Source organism: Triticum dicoccoides, chromosome 5A (genome assembly GCF_002162155.2).
Source record: "Triticum dicoccoides isolate Atlit2015 ecotype Zavitan chromosome 5A, WEW_v2.0, whole genome shotgun sequence".
NCBI lineage: Eukaryota > Viridiplantae > Streptophyta > Magnoliopsida > Poales > Poaceae > Triticum > Triticum dicoccoides.
In genome coordinates, this window is record NC_041388.1 from 80,973,213 (window position 1) to 80,982,489 (window position 9,277).

A 9,277-nucleotide genomic window follows, 5' to 3' on the forward strand; every position below is an offset into this window, starting at 1 on the left:
TAGGAGAGTCCAAATGAGGTGCGGTTTTCGGCCACGCAATCATGATCGAATGCTCCAGGACATGGAGTAGAGTTTTGTGGGTTTTGGGCCAAATTGGAGGGGTGTTGGGCTGCAACACACACGAGGCCTTTTTGGTCCCTCGGTTAACCGTTGGAGTATCAAACGAAGTCCAAATGGTACGAAACTTGACAGGCGGTCTACCGGTAGTAAACCAAGGCCGTATGACAAGTCTTGGTCCAATCCGGAAATGTTTAAACCCCACACACGAAAGAAAGCTAGAAATGACCACCGGAGGAGAACGAAGCACCGGAATGCAAAACGGACAACGGGGAAAATGCTCGAATGCATGAGATGAACACGTATGCAAATGCAATGCACATGACGACATGATATGAGATGCATGACAACGACAACAACACACAGAGACGAAACCCGAACCCGAGGAAATAAATATAACTTAACGCCGGAAATGGCAAGAGTTGGAGTACAAAATGGGAAAGTTACATCCGGGGTGTTACAACACTCCACCACTACGAAAAGATCTCGTCCTGAGATCTAGGACTGAAAGAACTCCGGGTACTCAGAACGGAGGTGATCCTCGCGTTCCCAGGTAGCTTCACGGTCGGAATGGTGTGACCACTTGACTTTGAGAAATTTGATTGACTTGTTGCGAGTCTTGCGTTCAGTCTCTTCAAGAATAGCAACTGGGTGCTCACGGTAAGAGAGATCTTCTTGGAGCTCAATGTCCTCGAAGTTGATGGTGCATTCAGGAGTCTTGAAGCACTTTCGAAGCTGAGAGACATGGAACACGTCATGAACATTTCCAAAGTTTGAAGGAAGCTCGAGTTGATAGGCGAGGTCACCTCTCTTGCTGACAATCTTGAAAGGTCCCACGTATCTAGGGGCAAGCTTCCCTTTGATACCGAAGCGATGAGTACCTTTCATAGGAGAGACACGGAGGTAAACATGATCTCCGATCTCGAAAGCCAAATCACGGTGCTTACTATCATAGTAGCTCTTCTGGCGGGATTGGGCTGCTTTGAGGTTATCACGAATGACTTTGCACATTTCTTCTGCTTCTGTGATTAAGTCATTACCCAAAAGCTGACGTTCACCGGTTTCCGACTAGTTGAGAGGGGTACGGCACTTCCTGCCATACAGAATTTCAAATGGGGCCTTGCCCGAACTTGCTTGAAAACTATTGTTGTAGGAGAATTCAGCATAAGGAAGACAATCCTCCCACTTCATGCCGAAGGAGATCACACAAGCACTGAGCATATCTTCAAGAATCTGGTTGACACGCTCGACTTGACCGCTTGTTTGAGGATGGAAAGCAGTGCTGAAGCGGATGTTAGTGCCCATGGCCTTCTGAAAAGAATCCCAAAACTTTGAGGTAAAGATGCTGCCACGGTCTGAAGAGATCACTTGAGGAATACCGTGCAGAGAGACAATTCGAGAGGTATAGAGTTCCACCAATTGAGCTGCAGTGATCGACTCTTTGATAGGCAGAAAGTGAGCCACTTTGGTGAGTTTGTCGATGACAACGAATATAGCATCATTGCCACGCTTGGACTTTGGAAACCTAGTCACGAAGTCCATTTCAATGTGGTCAAACTTCCATTCTGGAATGGCAAGAGGTTGGAGGAGACCTGCTGGCCTTTGGTGTTCTGCCTTCACTCTTCTGTAGACATCACATTCATTCACGAATTGAGCGATCTCGCGCTTCATTCGAGTCCACCAATAAGCTTGCTTAAGGTCCTGATACATCTTCATACTCCCAGGGTGGATGGAGAGGAGAGAATTGTGAGCCTCGTTCATGATTACTTTACGAAGGTCACCTTTGGGCACAACAATATGATCCTCGAAGAAGAGAGTGTCCTTGTCATCAAGGCGGTAGCACTTGTACTTGGACTGACTCTTGGCAATCCCAATCTTCACCTTTTTCACCATAGCATCAAGAAGCTGGGCTTGGCGAATCTGGTCTTCTAAGGTAGGAGAGACTTGAAGGTTGGTGAGGAAACCTTGAGGAACAACTTGCAGATTAAGTTTGCGGAAAGCTTCACAAAGCTCGGGTTGATATGGCTTGAGAATCAGACTGTTGCAGTAGGCCTTTCTGCTCAAAGCGTCAGCAATCACATTAGCCTTGCCCGGAGTATACTCGATACTCGGATTATACTCTTGAATCATTTTGACCCATCGAGTTTGCCTGAGGTTGAGATTAGGCTGAGTGAAGATGTACTTGAGACTCTTGTGATCAGTGAAAATGTCCACTTTTCTTCCCAATAGAAGATGTCTCCAAGTCAAAAGAGCATGCACAACTGCCGCCAACTCGAGATCATGAGTGGGGTAGTTCTTCTCATTAGGCTTCAGCTGACGAGATGTATAAGCAACAACTTCCTTCTCTTGCATCAAAACTCCGCCAAGACCTTGGAGAGAGGCATCACAAAAGACCTCGTACGGCTTGGATTCATCAGGCGGAGTCAAAACTGGAGCAGTGATCAACTTCTCTTTCAAAGTGTTGAAAGCAATATCACACTCCGGATACCAAACGTACTTGACGTGCTTCTGAAGAAGATTTGAGAGAGGCTTCGTGATCTTAGAAAAGTTTTCAACGAATCTTCGGCAATAGCTTGCGAGACCGAGAAAACTGTGGAGTTTCTTCACATTCTGAGGAGGTTCCCAATTCACAATTGCAGACACCTTCTCAGGATTCACGACAATGCCCTTGGTAGAGATGATATGATCAAGATAAAGAACCTCATCGAGCCAAAATTCACACTTGGAGAACTTGGCATAGAACTGATGTTCTTTGAGCTTATCAAGAACCAAACGCAAGTGCTTGGCATGATCTTCCTTGTTCTTCGAGAAAACCAGAATGTCGTCGAGATAGACCAAAACAAAGTCATTGGTGTAGGCGTTGAAGATGAAGTTCATCATGCGAGAGAACATCGGAGGAGCGTTGGCGAGGCCAAAAGACATGACAGTGTATTCATATGAACCAAAGCTTGTTCTGAATGCTGTCTTGGGAATATCTTCTTCACGAATGCGAATCTGGTGATAACCCATACGGAGATCAAGCTTGGAGAATACTTGGGCACCTTTGAGTTGTTTGAACAACTCATTGATGTTGGGAAGTGGGTATTTGTTCTTGATGGTCTTCTTGTTCACTGGACGGTAATCAACACAAAGTCGGTCCGTTCCATCATTCTTCTTCACAAAAAAACACCACAACCCCACGGAGAAGAACTAGGCCGGATGAGACCCATTCTTTCTTGCTCATCGAGTTGCTTCTTCAGATCCTTCAACTCTTCAGGTCCGAGCTTGTAAGGACGTTTGCACATAGGTTCCGTGCCAGGCTCAAGTTCAATAACGAATTCAACTGGCCGGTGCAGAGGCATTCCTGGGAGCTCTTCTAGAAAGACGTCTTGATATTCGCAAACGACTGGAATTTGCGAGATGGCATCCAATTCACCCTTCTCATTGAGAGAAAACAGACGAATAGAATTATCCCGAGCGGCAAAGACAATTACATCCTCAGATGAATGAGTCAATTGAATCTGCCTGGCTGCACAATCAAGCTGAGCCTTGTGCTTAGAAAGCCAATCCATCCCAAGAATAAGATCAATATCCGAGTTACCAAGAACCATTGGAGAAGCCAGAAACTTGAAATCACCCATCAAGATAGAAATATCCGGAACCATCAAACTAGAACTCAGACGCTTAGCTGGAGAGACAACTTGCATAGCTCTAGGTAAAGCCTTAGTACTAAAATTGTTCTCCGATGCAAATGGGAATGACATGAAGGAATGCGATGCATCAGAGTAAAAAAGTATTTTTGCGGGAATATCATTAACAGGAAGGTTACCCATGATCACATCTGACGAGTCCTCTGCCTGAGCTGCATTCATCAAATTGACCTTGGCATGCTTGGGGTTATGCTTGACCACAGCTGTACTTGCCGATCTGACACGAGGAGGAGGAGGAAGACGCCTCTGGTTGAAACACTTGTTGGCATAGTGACCCTTCTGTTGGCACTTGTTGCACGTGACCTCTGAAAGTGGACGGTGAAACGAAGCACTCGATCTTGGAGCTTGAGACGAAGTCTTGTTCTGAAAGCCAGGGTTGGGTGGGTGGGAAGAACCACTACCACCTTTGCTCTTCTGCTGATATGGCTGACGAAACGGAGGAGGAGGAAGCCAAAACTTCTGTTGCTTGGCCACTTGAGTAGAGGAAGAAGGAGTAACATCTCTGACTCACTTCCTGGAAGCATCACACCTCAACTGAGAAGCCTCTTGCTTCAGTGCCATGTTGTAGAACTCATCGTATCTCAAGGGCTCAAAGAGAACAAGAGCGAGCTGAATATCTTCTCTGAGACCACCCCTGAACTGATATATCATGCTCTTCTCATCAGGCACGTCCTGCTTGGCAAAGCGGGCAAGCTTCTGGAACAACTTGTTGTAGTCATAGACAGACAAAGAGCCTTGCTTCAAATTGCGGAATTCCTCACGCTTGCTTTCAACCACGCTCTGCGGAATATGATGAGCTCGGAAATCTCGACGGAAATCATCCCAAGTGATAACACGTCCACCTCTGGAATCCTTGTACTGCTGGAACCATTCTGCAGCTTGATCTTTGAGTTGGAAGGAAGCGAACTTGACAAAGTCCTCAGGCCTAACATTACTGCACTCGAAATGCTTACACAGATCCACAAGCCAATCGTCAGCATCAGTTGCATCAACACAATTACTGAAAGTCTTTGGCCCGTTAGCAAGGAACTGGTTGAGTGTAGCAAAGTGACTCTGATTGCTGCCTTGATTCCCTTGACTGCCTTGATTGCGCTCTTGAAGAATTTGCATGATCAGCTGAGTGTTTGCATTGGTTGCGGCCATCACAGCTTGCCATGCCTCTGGAAGAGGTGGAGGCGGTGGCGGATCAGGATTCGGAGTCGTGCGCGTTGGAGGAGCCATCCTGAAGAGGTTGACCACCATTAGCACATTGATAGATAAATATTGAAGCTGAATCCAATGGAATGAAAATTGCAACATATAGTCTTCACATCCGAACAAAATGAATGAATGCATTCCTCTTCAAATGGTCACATATCCATAATTTGAGAAGCCACGTAGAATTAAGGTAGAGAAATAAATCAACAAGGTACGAATCAAGAACGAATAATCGGTAAGAAATCCCAATCTCAAACCAATATCCGTGGAAGAAGAACTAGAGCTACTAGAATTCCCACCTATGAAACTCCCGAACCTTTTCGGTTATGCAATCAGGTGTTGGGGATATAGGGGAAGCATAATATCTCACCCAAACTAGCAATTCCTACATCCAGCTGTATCCATCCTTCAACACATAACCAAGAAAACTTCAGAAACCATCTACCTCAACCTTCGAAAAGCATCCGTTATACAAGTTATGGCGATACTCCCGAACTCCCGCCCCAGTACTGGGTGGTGTCGAGGTTATCTCACCAACGAACTGCATAAAAGAGATTTTCGATGTCGGCGAACATATCTCAAGTATTCCAGAATTGCGACGATAAAATTATGATGACAACACCTCAGAGCTCAACTCCCCGGGACACTTCCACTAAACCCCTGACAGGAGGCGCCAAGACAATGTTCTCATCATAAGCCATCGGAACGATTCCAAGATACTCGCGTGATCCTAAATTTTTTTTTAGTGAAATTTGAGAAGAGAAGAGTCAAAACTCTACGTCAGGATGCCTTACCAGAGCGATGAGGAGACTGGGAAGTAAAAAGAATTCCTAAGCTCTCCGATATATAATTCCTAAATGACTCAAAACATTTTTCTAGACACAACTCGGCCACTAAAAACGATCAAGCAATGGGGCTCCTAAGGTCGGGGAAGGCTCTGATTACCAACTTGTAACGCCCTCGATGCGGCTATAGCTCCCACGTGTCGAGGCACGACTTAGAGACATAACCGCATTGAAAGCAATGTCGCAAGTAAGGCAATCATTACAACATCCCATGTAATTTATAATAAAAGGGGGAGAAACATAGTTGTCTTACACTCGCCACGTCACATCAAAGTACATAAATAACATCCATCATACAAACACTCATGGCCCGACTACGACGCCAAAATAAAAGAAAACCCAACATGCGACAAGGCCCTGAATCAAACCCCAACTAGGCACCACTACTGATCATCAAGAAAATACACGTAGTAACGCTGAGAGTCCTCGTCGAACTCCCACTTGAGCTCGTAATCATCACCTGGAGCGGAATCACCTGGACCTGCATCTGGAGTTATAGTATCTGTGAGCCACAGGGACTCAGCAACCTCGCACCCTCGCGACCAAGACTATTTAAGCTTATAGGTATGGCAAGGTAAAATATGAGTGGAGCTGCAGCAAGCGACTAGCAAGTATGGTGGCTAACTTATTCGCAAAGGAGAGCGAGAAGAGGAGGCAAAGCACGAGCGAGAAGCTAGAGGAACAACCTGCGCAAACATTACTCCAACACCGTGTCCACTTCCCGGACTCCGCCGAGAAGAGGCCATCACGGTAACACACTCAGTTGATTCATTTTAATTAATTAAGGTTTAAGTTATCTACAACTGAACATTAACAAATTCCCATCTGCCCATAACCGCGGGCACGGCTTTCGAAAGTTCAATCCCTGCAGGGGAGTCCCAACTTAGCCCATGACAAGCTCTCACGGTCAACGAAGGAATAGACCTCCTCCCAAGACGTTCCAATCAGACTCGGTATCTCGGTAACTCAAGACACTTCAACAGGTTAAAACAAGACCAGCAACACCGCCCGAATGTGCCGACAAATCCCGATAGGAGCTGCACATATCTCTTTCTCAAGGCACACTCAGATGAGACTAGCTATGAGTAAAAACCAACCCTCAAGTTTCCCCGAGGTGGCCCCGCAGGCAGCTCAGTTCAGACCAACACTCAGAGGGAGCACTGGCCCGTGGGGGGCTAAAATAAGGTGACCCTTGAGTCTGCAGAACCCAAGGGAAAGAAAAGGCTAGGTGGAAAATGGTAAAACCAAGGTTGGGCATTGCTGGAAAAGCTTTAATCAAGGCGAAATATCAAGGGGTTCCCATTATAACCCAACCGCGTAAGGAACGCAAAAATCCGGGAACATAACACCGATATGACGGAAACTAGGGCGGCAAGAGTGGAACAAAACACTAGGCGAGATGCCGAGCCTTCCACCCTTTACCAAGTATATAGATGCATTAAGATAACATAGCAATATAATGATATCCCAACAAGTAAATAAATGATGTTTCAACAAGGAACGGCCTCCAATCTTCACCTGCAACTAGCAACGCTATAAGAGGGGCTGAGCAAAGCGGTATCATAGCCAATCAACAGTTTGCTAGGACAAGGTGGGTTAGAGTTTCAACATGGCAATTGGGAGGCTGACAAGCAAAAGGTAGGCATCGTAGCATTAGCATAGCAAGAGCGAGCAAACTAGCATAGCAAAGATAGTAGTGATTTCGAGGGTATGATCATCTTGCCTGCACAGTTGTCAGAGTTGTCTGGATCCTCACAAGCAAACTCAACGGGCTCCTCGGTAGCGAACTCGTATCCCGGCTCTACCCAACAAGACAAACAAGCAACAAGGATACAATCATCCACATGCAAGACCAAGCAATATGATGAAATGATGGTATGCTATGCGGGATGCGATGCGGGATGCAAAATGCAAGATATGACAGGAAATGCATGAACCTGGCCTCAACTTGGAATTCCAAGGGTGCCACTGGAAAGATGAGATGAAATCGCTTGAAAACGATATAAAGATCATCGAAATCGGAGTTACGGTTTGGAAATGGCAAGCGTTTTAAGATATGACACCGGTCTGCGATTTACAGCAAGTAGACATCTAAATGCAACGCAATGAACATGCTACAGCCACCAAACATGACAACAAAATATATGGCAGGGATGCACACAAGATGCTTAACAAAAGACTAGCACTAAGCCACGGCCAATTCATCCATTATGAGGTTCAAACAAGCATGGCAAAAACGCAAATGCAAAACAGATTCCAGACTTAGTGAAATGAACACTTGTCTGAAATTTCCGATCACGAAGCCCTCTTCGGAGCAGAAAAACAACATGATACATGATCTGATTATGATAAATAAGAACATGGCATGGAACTATCAACAAGCTTAACAAAAGTCCCTAAGTGACCTGAGGCCAAAAGGGATCACAAAATATACTAACGGGCACACGAACATAGCTAAAACACAATCAGTTTTCAGACTTAGTGAAAACTGAGACATGCTGAAATATAACTCACGAAGGCATGTAAACAAGCTCGATGCACTCACCACGGTGCAAGTCATGGCAAGGAAAGCATACATACATAAAGAAGGCACAAAATGCTAGCTATACATGGCAAGAACAATGGCATAGCATGCACGGATCAACTACGATACCATCGGCAAAATCGCAAACAAGTTGACAATCTGCCCAGATTCACCACGAAGCAAAAGTAGAGCTCGATTGACTCAAGCTAGGGTGCTCAATAATTGCAAACAAAGACATGGATGGATAGAGCATAACATGATTAACAAAACTCCTTTACTGATCATCCTCAAAAGAGGCACGAATCACTAGGAAACAAGATGAACATATGGCATCATGAACTAAATAATCCCAGACTTAGTGAAAACAACTAAGTCTCTGAAAACAGATTTTCCGGGTGCCTCTCTTTGCAAGCTTGCACAAGTCACCACACACATCCTAAAAATGCATGGGTTGCACCTCTGGAAGGAAGACAAAATGCTTAACAAAACATATGAAGGACTCACACGCATAGCATGCACACATTAATCATGGCAAAAATGACAAAAGTCTAAGATGAACTAGCAGATCTGACAATTAACTCACGAAGCCTCCTTCTCACAGCATTTTGGGCATCAACATGAACTCAAATTGAAATGATGCAATGGAATGAAATGATGTACTCGTCGGGGCGAACATTTTGATATACTATATGTCCAAATGAGAGCTACGAATGCAAAGTTACGGGACCTCGAACAGGAGCATATGGAGTAAAAATATCCGGGACTTAGTGGAAAAAAACTACCCCGGATCAGATCTAGGGTTTCGGGGCACTGTTCACCGGCGCGACTCCCGAGGCTCACCGGAGTTCACTGTTCGCCGGAGGAGGAGATCATCGTCGGGGACTTGCCGGAGCTCGGGGAGGAGGAGGACGGGCGGCGTCGCGGGAGAGGAGGCGGCGTCCGCGGGCGGCGAGGCGGTGGCGTCG